Source organism: Piliocolobus tephrosceles, chromosome 6 (assembly GCF_002776525.5).
Source record: "Piliocolobus tephrosceles isolate RC106 chromosome 6, ASM277652v3, whole genome shotgun sequence".
Lineage (NCBI taxonomy): Eukaryota > Metazoa > Chordata > Mammalia > Primates > Cercopithecidae > Piliocolobus > Piliocolobus tephrosceles.
This window is the reverse complement of record NC_045439.1, coordinates 36,564,715-36,581,373: the sequence shown is the minus strand read 5'-3', so window position 1 is coordinate 36,581,373 and position 16,659 is coordinate 36,564,715. Positions and strand designations below refer to the sequence as shown.

Genomic DNA, 16,659 nt, shown 5'->3' with positions numbered 1-16,659 from the left:
TCCTCTTAGCAGCTGCTGGGTGCAGAGGAACAACACCGTCAGTTCCAGCCACTTTTTCTGGGTAAGTGACAGCAGCCAGGTTGCTGGTCTGGGGTTTTGGGAGTAGGAGGTCTGAGGAAGGGCCCCGGGTATGCAAGAGAAAGGGTCAGGAAATGGGAGTTCCTGGGTCTCAGGGCTTAGGCCTCAGAAAAGCTCTGTCAAGGGAGGACCTTGAGAGCCTGGTCAGCTAGTGGCTTCTGAAGCCAGCTCCCCAGGCAAGGACACTTGCCTCCCAGTGCCTGACGCTGCTCTTGGCCGGGAGGTGGGAATGCAGGGGGTGACCTAATTCCATTGCATTTACTGAAGTAGGCTGGAACCAGAGACTGTGACGGCTGCTTCCAGAATCTTCCTCTAGACCATCTCCTGCATTGATTCTTCTTTTCCATCCCCACTGCCACAGCATAGCCCAGGCTGCTGTCAACACCTCATGCTTGCATTTGTGCCAGTGCCTCTTAACTGTCCATTTTGCATTTATTCTCTTTCCCCTTCATTCTGTTCTGCCCTCTGTGGCCACACCAAGCAGCTGAAAACATCAGTTTTATGGAGTGACTTTCTTACCCAAGCTTCCATGGGTTCTTTCTGGGCCACAGAACTGAGGCCCGGCTGTCTTGAGGGAGCCATCCCACCTTCACACAGACATCTGGCAGCAGCCAAATGGGCGTTTTCTCTGTTCCCTGCGCATGCATGGCCATTTTATTCAGGGTGGGTGGTCTCCCCTGCCTGACCATGTCTTTCCTTGTCTCAGCCATGAGGCCAAATGTTATTTATCCTTCAAGGGGCAGCCTGAGTCCCGCTCCCTCTGTGCAGTCTTCCCAGCTGCCCCCACTCCTCCTTCTCCAAGACCTTCAGCTCCACTCACTGTCAGTCCTCTAGACAATTCCATGGCAGGCGGGTAGTGTAGAGCTCTTCCTTGTTTGCTGGTCTTTTCTCTTCACCCAGAGCATTGGCTTTTGGAGGAAGGAGCCAGATCATGTTCTTTGGGAGCCCTGGGTCAAACCTCTAATGAGCACTCAAGAAATAATTGTTGGATTGATCAACAGGAAATAAGCTTAGATTGCAGCATAAAGGATTTAGGTTAGATTTAAGGAAGGATTTCTAGAGAGCCATTATATGTTTAGAAAGGATGTCAGAGGGAGACGTGGCAGTACCAGGTCTTAACACAATTATGAAAAATAAGAGAGGATTCTCCTGAAAATCAGGGGATGTGGCGGTGGCAGCGGTGAAAGTTTACATGGAGAAAGGTGGGGAAGGAGAAATGGCCACGCTTTAGCGTCTGGTTAAAGGACTACAGATTTGTGGCTGGAATCTGCCTTTCTACTTCTGATTCTTGTCATTGGCTGAGGGCTTTCTTCACTTTTCCCTCCTGTGACGCAGCTTGAGCCAAGCTATACCTCAAGGCATGGGATGAAAAGTGGAGCAGGCGTCACGCAGGGAGCGGGGCACCAACCTCACCAGGGCCCAAGTCACGGAGCCTCCGCCTGTTTTGAAAGTCCAAGGAGTCGCTTTACCGTCCTGTTCCTCGGAACCCGAGCTCTTCCTCAACCCTCCACCAGGTGCACGGTGGGTTGTATGGTGAAGGCGTGCTCAAGGGAACGGAAACACCCTTCTTCACCACTACCCTCCGTGTTTCGCAAAGCATGAGTCCACCAGTGGGGTGCTTTGGTTTGCCTGCAGATGTGTGAAGCCACAGGCACAGCCCCTGAACAGGAACAGCTTCCTGAAGGGCTCAGGAGGGGGATAGTGGCTTTATGGTAAACTTGCCATTTTGCTGTAGAATGCATGAGTACGGCTAAGTTACAGGTGATGAGCTTCCTCTGCTGCGTGGGGCCTTCTGGGACTTTACTACCATGCCGCCCTCAGCCCCACATACCTCCTCCTGTCCCTGGGGCTGGGGGTGTGCTGAGTGAAAGGAGTGGTGGAAGTGAGGAACAAAGCCGCCACAAAGGCACCAGGAGGAATGGGGGCAGTGGGAGCTGGAGGAACCTTTCAGTGCCTTTTGGGCTTCAGACGCAGCATTGTTCATACAGGTGCAGCCCTCTCCTCCAGCTCTCAAAGGCCGGATTAGGCACATTCAGTCTTTGTTCTGATATCACAGCCGGCCTCTGCTCTATTCATTCAAAGGCAGCTTTGTGGTCCTGGGGACCGACCCTTGTGCTTTGGGAGCCCCTGTGCCGGAAGATGGAGAGACGCTGGCAGGGCAATGTGGCTTTTCCCTGGTGACCACTTGCAGGAGCTGTGATGGGGCGGGTGGGGGGTGCAGAGCAAAGGCAGCTCTGGCAGGGCTGAAAGTATTTTGGGGATGGTGGCAGCAGTTCTTCTGTCACCTTCTGTAAGCCCATGAGACATTCTGAGCAATTCTGACATAAGCTGTGCAAGACTACACCAGCCTAGGGCAGCAGTTTTAAAATTTCTTGAAGACATGGAACTCTTCTTACATCAAATCAGACAGTATCCTCGGAAGCCAGACCATTGAGAGAGTTTTAATGATGAGTATACATAGGGTGACATACATTATGGGGTGCAGAGCAAAAGTTTAAACTGATCGGTTCTCTGAGTTTTATCTATAGCAAGCGCAGGCAAAAAAGGGTAAAGTTTTCTTAGAAAATACATCTTTACAATATAGTTTTTATCTTACTCTTTTACTTCAACACAGTGACCCTTCTAGGAAAGGTCTAAATAAAAAGTAGATGTTTAGCATACTAGTATTTTACTTATTTTCAGAAACAGGATGACAGTTGTAGACTTGTAATAACATCGTTCTCCCATTTAAAATGTTCATTATTTTTAAAAATTCATTATGCCTGTTTCTGAAAAACGAAAGACATTTTTCTCACTACAGTTAGTAACACATCCACTGTTTCTGAATTTAAAACTTGAAATATCTTCCACCTCTTTTTGTCATGGTTCTTTATAAAGCTATGTGTTGAAAATCACTGTAATATAAAATTAGAAAGAAATGAGCTCACACAAATGTAAAGGACATTTTTTTTTGTTTTTGTTTTTGTTTTTTAGACAGAGTCCTGCTCTGTTGCCCAGCCTGGGGTGCAGTGACATGATCTTGGCTCACTGCAACCTCTGCCTCCGGGGTTCAAGTGATTCTCATGTCTCAGCCTCCCGAGTGGCTGGGACTACAGGTGCGCACCACCACGCCTGGCTTATTTTCGTATTTTTAGTAGAGACAGGGTGTCACTATGCTGGCCAGGCTGGTCTTGAACTCCTGACCTCAAGTGATCTGCCTGCCTCAGCCTCCCATAGTGCTGGAATTACAGGCATGAGCCACTGCGCCTGGCCAGAAAATTGGCTATTTCACAAAATATACAAACTTTGACTTTGTTTGCAAACCAATATCTAGAATCCTTGCCAACTTCAGTGAAAATATGTTGAAACCATGGGATGCAGTTTAAAAACCTGATTTAGTCAATAATGGAAGTATTAATGTAGTAACATCTAAGATTTATCAAATGGTTTTTGTGTGCCAGCCCACTCTTTTATCCTCAGAACATCTTTGATACTGTAACTGCCATATTTCCCTGCCTTAACAGATGAGGAAACTGAGGCTCATAGAGGTAAGTATCTTGATCAAGGTCCAAGGACCAAGGACTGGATCCCAGGTGTGTCTCACTGAAAGTCCATGGTTTTACCACCTGCCTTGCATTTTCTGCCCAGTACGGAGGACCTTCCCAAGCAGCACCCCCTTCTTTGCTGTGTCCCGTTGAAGGCTCACATCTCGTTTCTGTTAGAAGCATCACACCTAATTGATGACTGGGATATTGTCATTGGCCCAGGGCTTTGACATTGAGTTAGTCTGGCATCCTTCTCCACCTACCGAGGCATACATGAGGACAGCCCCTTCCCCCACGTCAGAAACAGAACGGCATTGCTTCTGAATTTTGTCCCTCATACCCTCATATTTTCATCCTGCTGTGTTACAGAGCAGCTCCCCAGGAGAGAGACAGAGCAATCTCCAATCTAGCCAAGTGGGGCAGGAAGGATGGGGTGGGGCTGAGCCATAGGGGAGAAGTGTTGGGTCCCGGAAAAATTGCTGCTGGGGTCCAGGTGTTATGGCCTTTGAAGGACTCAGCATCTTTGTTTAGTCCTACTCCTCTCCTTTCTAAGGGAATAGATGGGAGGAGGTAAGAATGTGGTGGTAGGATCTTAGAAATCTACATCTTCTTTACTAAATTATGCAAAAACATCACAACTTTGGACTTAATTTTTTAAGTTGCTGAGCCTTTACGTAGTCCAAGACTGGGTTGGGGGTTTAGCTCATTTGGGTCTTCACACAGTTCCTTGGTCCTTGTTGGCTGTCATATAATGGAGCCATAGGTCTGGGTTTGAATTCTGACTGTATGGCCTTGATCAATTGCTCAACTTTTCTGAGTCTCAGTTTTTCCATCTGCACAGTGGGATGCAGATCATCTCTTGGGTGGTTGTCAGGATCAATGAAAATAATTTATTTAAAATTCTTAGCCCCACGCCTGGCACATAGAAGGCATACAATACATGAGAATCCCCTGGAAACTTACTTCTATTCTGCTATGACTTCTTCCTCTTTAATTCCCTCTCAGAATGCTGTAAAATTTCAGCAGTGCAATTGGGTGTTTTATAGTCTAGGTTTTAGATAAATGTAGTCTTCTTTCTTGGAACTTCTGCACTAAAATAAAAATTTTAAGGCAGTTTTCTGGTGGAGACAAGGACCCCAAATAGATTTAGATCTGACATGGGGAATCTGTTTAAAGTAAAGCAACCTCTACTTTAAGTGTCCCCTTCAGAGATGCTTTTAAATGCACCAAAAGTTGGGGAGATATACTCTATCGAGGTAAAAAGGAGAAATTCAAAATTGTCTTTTTCTGCTTTCCCTAGAAGAAGTAGTTTCTTATACAAGACCATACATGCTAGCACAAGTCACCCTTAGCCCTGTCTTTTCAAAGGCTGCTCAGGAGGCAGTCAGCCCTGTGTCTTAACCTAGTCTAAGTACTCTGATTAGCTTGAGCAACTTCTGAAGTTGGCCTGCCGCCTCCCGAGCCCCTCCTACAGCTAGTTTGCTGGGGCCTCTTTAGAGTTGATATGTTTTTCTGGATTAGGTCAGGAATGGAATTGCCTTTTCGAGAGGCATCTGTGTTGTGAGCCAGACCAAGAAGAACCTCCTCCAAGGAGCTTGCTACATGCGGGTGGCAACACAAGGGTGGTTGGGCTTTGGTGTATCTCCACTCTGAAGTCTGTACCTGGGACCTGACTGTAGCTCAAGGGTACCAAGACCCTAGAAGGATGTGAAATAGGAACAGTGAGGATTGGGTTCACAAGACTATGAGGGGCAGGAACTATGGCAGTGTGCCCCTCCCTGCAGATCCTGTGCCTAGTACAGTGGCTGACCTTAGAGGGGGTTAGTAAATATTTATGGAACGAATGAATGTGGCAAGTTGTGGAGCTAGCGTATGAAACTACCTTCAGGTTTTGAATTGTTTTGCAAGGAAATGAATGCCGGGAGAGTTTTGTTCTAAGGGCATCTTGCAGCAATGATGGGAGAGCCAATATCCCTCCACATCCTTCCTCTACCTGAAGCTACAGCTGCATGTCTTGTGAGGTCTTATTTTTGGCCCTGTGATTTTCATTTCTCCCCCATTCTCCCAGTTGATGACATATCGCCACCCTTTATCACCTTCTAGTCTGAGGCTCCATATAGGTTACATGTGTGCCCTAGAGAGGCTGCTGAGTGCTGCTGGCAGGCTCTATCACAGTACCATTTTGGCTTGGGACATTAGAGTTCATCCCAACTGGCGAGATTCAAAGCAGCATCACAGGGAAGGCTGAAGACTGCCTGTCCATGTCATCTGAGCTGAAGAGGGAGACTATGTGGTAAGGACGCTGTTGCTTGGGTAGACACTACCCGAGAGGGCATCTGGGCCTGCAATGCTAATGACACTGTTGAGAAAGGACACTGAGTTGTTCTGTGCTGAGCTTCTGAGAACCGTAGGTATGATGCAGAGGAACAGGTAACCCCATCAGACTTCCAGAGATCAAGAAGCCGAGAAGGCATCCTTTCCCCTTCCCCTTCCACTGCAAGTCTGGGCAAGCTTCGCTCAGTCCCTGGCCTTGTGTGGGCCATTGCTCGCCAGTGTTGGATGCATTTGAGGTGACAGCAGAATTTGGGGTAGAACTTTGGGTGCAACTTGGCTAAAGGCAGGTCAGGGTCAATCTGTTTGGATTCTGTATGTGCCTCACTCTCATCTGTTTAAAACAGGTGTATTGTAGGAAACTTGGAAACCAAAGAAAAGTGCCAAGAAAAAAGCCAAACCCATCTATAACCCATGTGTATTCCTACCATTCAGAGACAGCTACTATTAACATTTTGGTATATTTTCTATCTTCTGTCTTTCTCTTTTTCTCTCTGAAGTGGCAGAAAGATTACTTACATATATACACACATAAGTATTATATTATATATATTTATATATATATGTTTGATATTCTGCTTTAGTTTTAGTTAATTTTATATTGTGAGTATTTCCCTGGCCAATAAAAAGTCTTGAGAACTGCTTTGAAGGCTGGGTGAAAAGTCTTTAGTACTGAGTCTTTTGGGTGCTATCCTTCGCGTCAGAAAGCCTGTGGAGTTCCTGTTCTTTAAGAGTGTGCAGGCTTTGCTTGGTGTGCCCTGCATGCTCTCTGGGAGTAGATCCACCCACCCCTTGCTGTCTTGTTTCTACAGGACTGCTTAACAGATGGGATCTGCTAAGTGCAAAGGCAAGGGTCCTCTCAATCAGTTTGGCTAATCCTGTGTTTGAGGGAAATCTGACCTTAAGGGTTTTAAATGTCTGGACTAACAGAAAAAGATCCTTGTAGTCAAATACAGGTTTTTATCCTTAAAAGAAAGATCTTTGCTCTGCCCTGGAACTAAAAGGGTTAGTACGTGGAAGAACCATTCTGTCTCTTCCTCAGGAGTGGGTTTGCTTTGGTTTTCCACTGATCTCCCGTTCCTGCCTGTAGAATGTGACATGGTTTTATTTACTTTTCCTTGGCGCAGTTTGGGTCAACATGATTTCTCTCCTGCTCAGAACAGCCTCACAGTTGTGCGAAGTCACATGTGAGCCTGGGGCCTGGGCAATAGTCATCAATCCTTGTCCAAGCGATGCAGTGGGGATTTTCAGCTCGATATGGTCTGACAGCGCCAGTCCCACATGGGCCAAACTATTTCTTCTCTTCTTTTGCCTGTGACTTTGAAAGCATTTTGTGTGTGTATTTGGGGGTGTGCACACACGCATGCTCACACGTATGCATGTATGTGCTTGTGTGTTTGGTGATCTGAAGCCAGGCATCAATCAGTACAGCAGGATCTCAAATGACAGTGGAAATAGCAATGAAAGGAAGCACACGAGTTAAACACACACAGCCCCAACAGAATTCGATGATATAGCAAGACTGGGATTTCCTCTTTTGTTTGTTTTAGTCTGCACTTGCTCAGCTTCATTCCCAGGGCTTAGTGCTGTAAGGGAGTGGATTTCCTCAAGTGCTGTGGATAAAGCATTTCTTCCTCTGTTATCTCCCTTGTCAGTGTAAATCTCTCCACTGTGTAAGTGGAAATGAAGAAGCCTGTGTGTATGCCATAGGATTTCACCCAAATTAAACAGGCACTTAAATGACATTTTCCTTCATGATAATCCTATGACACTGAAATATACCAGTTCTCCATTTAGTTATTACAGAGCTATGACATACTCCCCAGGGTCTGGGAGAGTATAATACTCTGCCTCTTCTTCTTGCTATGTTTAGAATTTGTGGAAGTCTTTTATCGTGGGTGGGCTATGGTGAGGCTGTTTTGGGCCCTTTTATATTGCTAAGGGGAACAGTAGGTGGTAAAAGCACAATATGTGAGTGGATAAATGTTTTCTAAGGTTAGAAAATGAACAACAGCAACACCAAGAATCCCATGTAGTGGCGTCGTGAGGGCTAACGGCAGCTCTGCAGCAGGATGAGAAAGGAGACCCAGACAAGAGGAGAGTCTGTCTTGCAGGTTCAGTGGCTCAGGCCTAGAGGGTGGCTTTTGGGCTTCTTACCCCTTAAGATGCTGTTGGGCTGTTGCTGTATTGGGGATGGAGCAGGAAGCACACTGGGTGGGGCTCACCTGGCCCATTTGGCCCACTGAAGGAGGAACAAGGAGTGTCCATGACTTCTGTTGGTGGCATGAGGGTCTCTTATAGGACACTGATAGGGTCTCCATTCACCTCCTTTGGGGAACATATTGTGATATTGGAGGGCTTATGTCTGGTGGTGCAGAGCAGATCCAGAGGGGAGGAAAACAAAGACTTCCAGTGCTATTGTTTTTGCACGTAACTTAGCTGGCAGCTTTCTTCTTCCACATTCTTGGTCCTAGACTCTTAAACAAGAGCTCATGATTGTGCCCTCCAAATGATGACTTCCTAAGGGCTTTTCTGAGTGTGAGGGTGTGTGCACGCATGTCCCTGTTTCCATCTGATGGACGCACACATGCCTCAGCTCATGAACAGGTTCAACTGGTCATCCCCTTTATTTAAAGCACTATCCAATTCCCACCCCTTTCAAACTGTCTGCCGGACTCTGGGCCAGGTTAGCTTCGTTTCAGATGTGTTGTGAGTTACTGAGGGTATTAGTCTATTCTCACGCTGCTAATAAATACATACCCAAGACTGGGTCATTTACAAAGGAAAGAGGTTTAATAGACTCACAGTTCAGTAGGGCTGGGGAGGCCTCATAATCATGGTGGAAGGCAAAGGAAGAACAAAGGCATATCTTACATGGCAGCAGGCAAGACAGCGTGTGCAGGGGAACTGCCCTTTATAAAACCATCAGATCTCATGAGATTTATCACTATCATGAGAAAAGCTAGGGAAAAAACCCACCCCCGTGATTCAATAACTTCCCACCGGGTCCCTCCTACCATGTGTGGGGATTATGGGAGCTACAATTGAAGATGAGATTTGGGTGGGGAAATAGCCAAACCATATCACTAAGGCATTGTGTCTCACAGCCAGTTCCAGTGTCATCTTTATGGAAAATCAATCTCTGGATCCCCCACTGGCCTTTGCAAGTTCTTCCTGAGTTTGGGGCTGCCTGTTGGAATCCCACAGTCTGCTAAAGGGACCCAGTCTCCCCTTAGCTTCTATTCTTATAACTGATATTTCCAGGTCTCTTCTGTCTGTGATTACACAATGGTGCCACATTCATATTTACTCCTAAATTACAAAGACTCTAAGACTCTCATCTGCTCAAACAGTAAGTCCCCTTAGTCCCCACTTTGTGGTGCCTTGGATACTTCCACAAATAAGTTGTAATTTCCCCTTTGCCCAAAGGATGCTTATTGCTGGCTGTGCCCATGGTGAGAGCCAGGTCCAGGTGAGTGGGACTATCTCCCACTGCTGCCAAAGCTGTTGATTCAGGTGCCAGAGCAGGGATGGGCTTCATGCAGAGGTGGGGAGAAGGACCTGCCTCATTTCTGTTTCTCTTTGTCATTTAGCTTTGTGAGTACCCAGAATCTCTCAAGGGGAACTTGAATCTTTCGGATGGCGCTTTCAGCTTCTGCATCTCCCATTTTGCCCAGAATCTCCACAAGTCTCTTGCGAAAACAATTCTGTCTGTTTTGGGATCGGTTTTATTGAGATCAACCCCAGCCATCTTCCCCACACCCCACCAAACTTCTCCCTCAGTCCCCCAGTGGTAAAACACATCTCACATATCACTGGGTGCAAAATGCTACCAGTGATGATGAGCCGAGGATGGTGGCCTAGGGTCAGGTAGCACAGGAGTATCCAGGGCTCGCTGCCACAAGCCAGCAGGCTCAGTGACATGTTAGATATTTGTGTTCTTAGTAATGCTCAATGAAAACTTAGAGCATATTGCTGGTCAGAGCTCATAGGAGTGTTCAGGATAGCTTTGTAAGGAGTTACTAGCCTTGGCTGAAAAAATTGCTCCTGCCAGGTGGAGAGATGGTGCTAATTTAACAAACCCTTCCTATCAGATGTGTGTGTCATTGGGAGGAAGGGCAGTACTCTTCGAACCAAACGGTCATGAAGAAACTCCTTCTTTGTCCTCTTTGCCTTTGCACCCCCACAAGTCTCAGTCCTCCCTTATAATCCATGATCTCTTGGATGCACCTCAAGTATAAGACCATTTTGTGGCTCCTTGTTAATACCATCAGCTTAATCTCTATTTTTTTCCCTCAATGCTAGTGGGCTGAGAGGATTAAAAAAATCTGGATCCTGGGTCCTGGAGAGCTCTCTGTTTATTTGATTTGGAGCGAGAGGAGTTTTTATTTGTGCTGGTGGCAGACTTTGAGGGATAAGGAGAAGGAACGGACATGTGACTTTCTCCAGCCTCTGCTTCCCTAGTGTTTAGTGACAGGAGAAGGGTGTGTGTGCACAAGCAGAAAATAAAAATAAATGCCTTCACCTCTGAGTAAAAGATTTGATGTCCTGTCGGTGACCAAGGAGGACTAAAACCTAAAGGGTTTTTAAGTTGTAGGACGCCACTCATGCAAAGAGGTATTTTGATCTCAACTTGTCCTCCTTTCTCCTTCTTTCTCACCAGGATGCATGCTTATGGCATCCTGTCCTGCCCTTTCTAGCCTCGTGGAAGTCCTGTAGGGCAGTTACAAAGCCCACTGATCTTCTCCATGGACAGCAGCCCTCTTCCGTAAGACAGTGCAGTGATAGGATCTGGTTCTTGGTGCTCTTATTTTATCCAGTTGGTCCATATTCCACCTGGTGCATTTGCTTTTCAGCCTGGGATAACCACCTCTCAGGGGAGGCAGTGTGCATATAGATGCCTAGTGTTAGACTCAGAAACTCACATTTGCCTGTGACTAGGCTGTAGTTCTTGGGGGCTGCTGATGGGTTTGCTAAGCTCATCATCTACAGTGCAGCCACACTTATTACTCAGAACACCCAACGACTTCATTGGCCCAAATATGCCCCTTCTTTTCCATCCCACTGCTGCCTTATTCAAGCATAGTAACCTCCTAAGTGTCTTCTCTGTTGTTTGTCATGCCCTTGCCAAATATTTCCAAAACTCGGGTCTGATTTTGTGTTTTACTTCCTTCACTGGCTTTCAGTTTTTTAAAAAAACAAACAAACAAAAAACCACCAAAGACAGCTGGGAATTTTTAGGATCCTCCATGATCTCTCCCCAGCCTGGCCCTAGCGGCTGATTTCTTCTATGAATGGTCATTTCTAAACTCTATCTTGAAATTACTTTGCTTGTCTACTTAGGTGTACCTGTTATGATTCTCTTAGAGTGTCCTTTCGACATCCCTTCCTACTTGTGAAAATCTTTTAAGATCCAGTTTATGGCCCCTTCCCTGAGAAATTCTCCTGGATCCTTTCAGTCTGAACTTACCTCTCCTTCTAGCCCCACAGAACACAGGTTCAGCTGCTCTGTCCAGCACTCAGCGGAGCCCTGGAGCATAATAGGTGCTCAGTGAGTCTTTGCCGAATGGATGCTTCTTTTTCCTTCCTCCCTGCCTTTCCTCCCCTCTCTTTTCCTTTCTATGAGTTTGCTGTGACCATCTCACATCTTGGGTTTTCTGGCATCCCATTTTCCCATATCCTATCTGTTTGTGACTTAGGCTTTGCTTCCTGGTTTCAAAAATGCAGCCCCAGTGGAGATATGTCCAGATGTCAGTCTTTGCAACTAGATCAGCTTCTAGGGGCAGGGCCTGTGTTCTTGTTTGTTTTCATAATCCTCAATGCACCTAGCATGGTGGCTTGTATTAAAGGGGGTGGGCGGAGAAATCGCCAGAAACTTCTCTGAGTGCCTATGGGGGTCTGATGTGCCCTTCAAAGCAAACATTCTTTGCATTTTTTTTTTTTTGCTTTGTTTTGTGTTTGTTGTTTTTATCTTGTTTGTTTACTGAGTTGTAATTTACATGGGGTACAATTGACCCCTTTTAGGTGTATACTTTTATGAATTTTAACAAATGTATATAGTTGTATAACCACTACCATAATCAAGATCTGGAATATTTCCATCACCCACAAACATTTTCTCCTGCTTCTCTCCTTATCTCCAGTCCCTGGTAATCATTAATCCAATTTCTGTCACTTTGGTTTGGCCTTTTCTAGGATGTCACATAAGGGAATTATATAGTATGTAACTTTTCGAGTCTGGCTTCTTTCACTTAGAATAAAGCTTTATTTTTATTTTTTTGGAAATTTGATGACTTGGGCCCTAACCCTCACTTTATGTGCACCTGCCTTTCTGAAAGATTGCCAAGAAGCATGGGTTTGGGGCTGCAGACAGAGTCTGTGTGGTTTGGGAGCATGTAAGTTAACTTGGCCCTCTTTGCATTTTTGTTAGGGTCTCTTTAGATCCAGGGTCTCAGCTGCTTTGTCAAACCCACGGGTCCTCGTCTCTCCTGCCCTCCCACACAGTGGCACCTGGTGTAAGACAGCCTTCTCCCCTGGGCCCTGGCCCGTCATCCCTGTGGCTGCTGGGGATGGGGGGCACAGTGGAGGAGGGAAGTCGGGTGAGTAGGGTGAAGTGACCGCTAAATTCCTCCCTTGGGGAGGGGGTGGTGGTGGGGTGACGAAGGTCAGGCCACTCCTGGCTAAAACAACAGAAGTGGCTCCAGCTGCCCAACAGCTGGAGGGGGTGTCTGCTTTCCCTCAGCAGCGTGAAAAGCCCTTTAATCGGGCATGCTGCTGTCAGGCTCTGTCGCAGAGGTGTGCGGAGGAAGAGCAGATGCTGCCATTGCTGGCAGGCCTCTCATTCCCTTTGACCTCCCTTATCTTCCCTCCTCCATCTTCACCGAGCCCCACTCTGAAGGCAGCAGGTCGAGGCCCTTCTTTGCACCTGTGTAAATGCAGTGGTCATGGGGTCAGGGAAGGGTGAGAGTGAGCTGGCAGATATAGGGATGTGGATTTTTAATGCAGATGACGAATTTGATAGTCGGTGGGTGAGTGATGTTTTAATGGGAAACCACTTTCCATTCCCAAAGATGCAGGCCCCAGAGAAAAAAGCCAAAGTCCAGTTTTGCAGATGGTGGTGAGAGGCGCACAGTCCTTGGTTGGAGAGCAAGTGGCTGAGCCGCAGCTAGACGTCTGGAATGTGATTCTCCGCTTTTCGTTCCAGGCGTTGGCTCCAAGAGTGACTTTTCCCCCCTTTCAATTGCAGGTTTACCTCCCAGAAATACTTTTTGGTACTTGAGTTCTAAAAACTTGAGCTGGACTGTGATATACAAACAAGGCGGAAAAGTATCCCCTCTCTTGGGAGAGCTCTTTTTGCTTCTGGTGCCCTTCTCCTCTTCTGTTCTCCTGTGGGTCACTACTATAGACCCAAACCACTGTTGCCAGAGCTGACAGCAAAGCCCTTTCTGCCCCTCAGTGACATCTGGGGCATGGTGTCTGATATCCCTACATAGAGGAAGGCAGTGTGGTGTGGGAGAAAGAATCTGGGCTGTGAGGATCAGACTTACAGGAGTGCTCTACCACTTACTGACAACCTTGCTCAGCCTTGGTTTTCTCCTCATTCATTCAAGCCATACATATTTATTAAATGCCTCCTTTGGGCACTGGGGATGCAGCAGTGTCACACTCAGATCTTGGTTTCTGCCCTCAGGGAGCTTACAGCCCAGAGGAGGGGCATGGGCAAGCAATGTAAAATTAAATGATGGGCCATTTTAATCACAATTATGGCACAGGCCACAGTGGACCATAGTGGGTGTTCTGGGGCTCATCACAGGGATCCCAACCTGTTTTGGAAGTCAGATGCCCCAAGGCAGCAGCGTTTACCCCTGAATTGGAGTTCATCAGGTGGAAGAACATTCCAGGGAAATGGGCCAGTGTGTGCACAGTCCAGAGGCAGGATGGAGCTGCAGAACTGGGCTGTGGTTTCTGCCCTGCCTGTTACCACCTAGCAGGTGTACATGTAGGGATTGTTCTCCTTCTCTTTCCTTCTAAATAGGCATTTGGAGACTGGACATTTGCAGGTGGAGAAAATTCACCATTATTTACAATGTTGAGCCTGTAGAAAAATGAATTTGCGGTGTCAAAAAGTTGACTTATAAATGATTTTTTTTCCTATCTGACTATTGTTCTTACTCAAGTGCATGCATATGGTAGCTGCTCGAAAAACTAGAGTGCTAATCACATTGGCCGTTAAATTGTCAGAGTTTTCTACCTTGACTTATAATTCATTTCAGGTTCATCAGTCTAGGGTCTCAGATACTGCCTGAGTTATGTGAGATGACATCTCTGGGGTGGTGGAAAGGCTTCCTGGGGGCTAAGGCCAGGCTCACTGGGAATGAATTCCATGATGATTTAATGATATATGGGTACTATCTCAGCCATACTGATACATTCTCTTAAATTAGAGATTTTTTTCCTTTCCATTAATCCAAGGAAAAATTACCAAGTTTAATATGTGGCTTTTATTATCTAAGAGATAGATGTTCCTTGAAAGAAAAGAAAGGAACAAATACCTTTAATTACTATACATTTGAGAGCTTTAAGCTGTTGTTGGTTGTTGGACGAAGAATATTTCTTTTCACAGTAAGTGACAGAAAAAGGAGGTACTTCTTCATGGTATATTTTAGGTAAGGTTTGATATTCATTCATTCATTCCTCAAATATGTGCTGAACAAACTTTTTTGGTAGCGTGCTGTGTTAAGCCTTATGTATATAAAGAGGAATAAGACACAATCTTTTATAGACATGTAAATAGATAAATGATAATGCAGTGTATTGAGGATTTTGATGGGAGTATAAACACAGTGCAGCAGGAGTGCCAAGGAAGCTAATGGTGGTGTTTAACATATGAAAGTATTTGCTTTTTAGGATGATAACCTCAGTGGCAATGTGGAATGTGAACTTGAATTAGGGGTAGGGATGGGGGAGGAAGTTGGTGCCAAAGAGTCAAACACCCAGGCAAGAGATAAAGGACTAAATGAAGTCATCATGGATAAGACAGGAAAGCCCGTTGGAGACAGAGCCCCAGCCAAGCTCTCAACTAAATGAAGTCAAATCTGTTACCTCAGGTGATACTATGTGGAGCAGAAGAACCTCCTAGCTGAGCCCAGTCAACCCACAGAATTATGAGAAATGATAAATTGTTGTTTGAAGCTGCTAGGTTTAGGGGTGATTTGTTTTGCTCCCATAGGTAAGTGAAGCAAAAAGGTTGAAAGTGAGTACTTGAAGCTGTGTTGCATATGAATTTATTAAAGAAAAACCTAAAATTAATTTGAGTTTGGCCTGTGAGTTTTAAGTATGATATCTCAGAGAAATGTCACTTGCTGATCCAAATTGTGGACTTCACTCTCCCAAATCCAGTGGATAGACCACCGACCTGGTTGTTTAGTATGGCTATTGTCTCCTCCTCTACACCCAGGAAAAATGTAGGGGTATGCATCTTACCAGAAAAATAACCTGTTTAGATTTTAGATATTGGTTAAGTCAGCATGATACTAACAGGTTGAAGTTAAGAGTGTGAGAACAGCTCTATATTATAAAGAATTAAACATCTCCTCCCAGATGGAACCTTAGGCTGGCTCTTTTATTCTCTATATTGTCATGGAAACTTGGCAGTCAGTCAAACCTAACACAGCTTGTGGTATTGGGGTGGTCTCCTTGAGCAAAAGCTGTGGCAGGGCTTGCATTCTACTCTGCTGGAGACTGAGGGGGAAGAATCAGCATGTGTGCATTTCAGATGGAGGGGATGATTAGTCCAAAATTGATTTCATCTACCCTGATCTCCTCCATGGCAAAGGCAGCCCCCAGTCAATAGCTTACTTTTCCAATAGGAAAAATGACTTGTTTATTTGTATATCAAGTATCTGTCCTACTTTACAAATGTGAACAAAACACAGTACGTTAGGAGTCATCCACCCTGCAAGGAGAATGGGTGGGAGAGACAACTGCAGATATACAATTATCCCAGCTCCTTTTGTTTGGTTTCTGTATTATGCAATCATAATTAACATTATTATTTTGTTTTTACTGTCTTTTGGTTAGGAAGAAGGAAAGGAATATATGTGAATATTTCTGTAAAACTGCTATTCCCCTCTAGAAGGAAATGGCTCAGTGTTTGACTTGTTGGAGAGACGACTTGACCCTGCCCAAGTCCCTAAATTTTCACCAACCATGATTGCTCCTGAGCAACTCCAAACTCCTGGAATATCCTAGTTTTGACCCATAAATAGTGAACTGATTTTCTATCTGACATAGTTTGGAAATTTGTCCCCAACCAAATCTCATGTTGAAATGTAATCCCCAATGTTGGAGGTGGGGCCTGGTGGGAGGTGCTTTGGTCATTGGGGTGCATGCCTCATGGCTTGGTGCTGTCCTTGCAATAGTGAGTACTTGTGAGATCTGGTTAAGTGTGTGACCTGCCCCCCATCCCTCTTGCTTCTGCTTTTGCCATGTGACATGCAAGCTCCTGCTTCACCTTCTGCCCTGAGTAAAAGTTCCCTGAGGCCTCCCCAGAAGCAGAGCAAATGCCAATGTTATGCTTCCTGTGCAGCCTACAGAACCGTGAGCAATTAAATCTCTTTTCTTTATAAATTACCCAGTCTCAGGTTGGCCGGCCTTCCTTCCTTCTTTCCTTTTTTCCTTCCTTCCTTCCTTCCTTCCTTCCTTCCTTCCTTCCTTCCTTCCTTCC

General features: G+C 45.7%; 1 protein-coding gene across 2 annotated transcripts in view; it reads left to right on the top strand.

The window, feature by feature from the left end:
- The window catches only part of SMOC1 (SPARC related modular calcium binding 1), a 149,320-nt gene that overhangs the window by 48,943 nt on the left and 83,718 nt on the right, over positions 1–16,659 (top strand). The gene's annotated exons all lie outside the window — the stretch shown is intronic.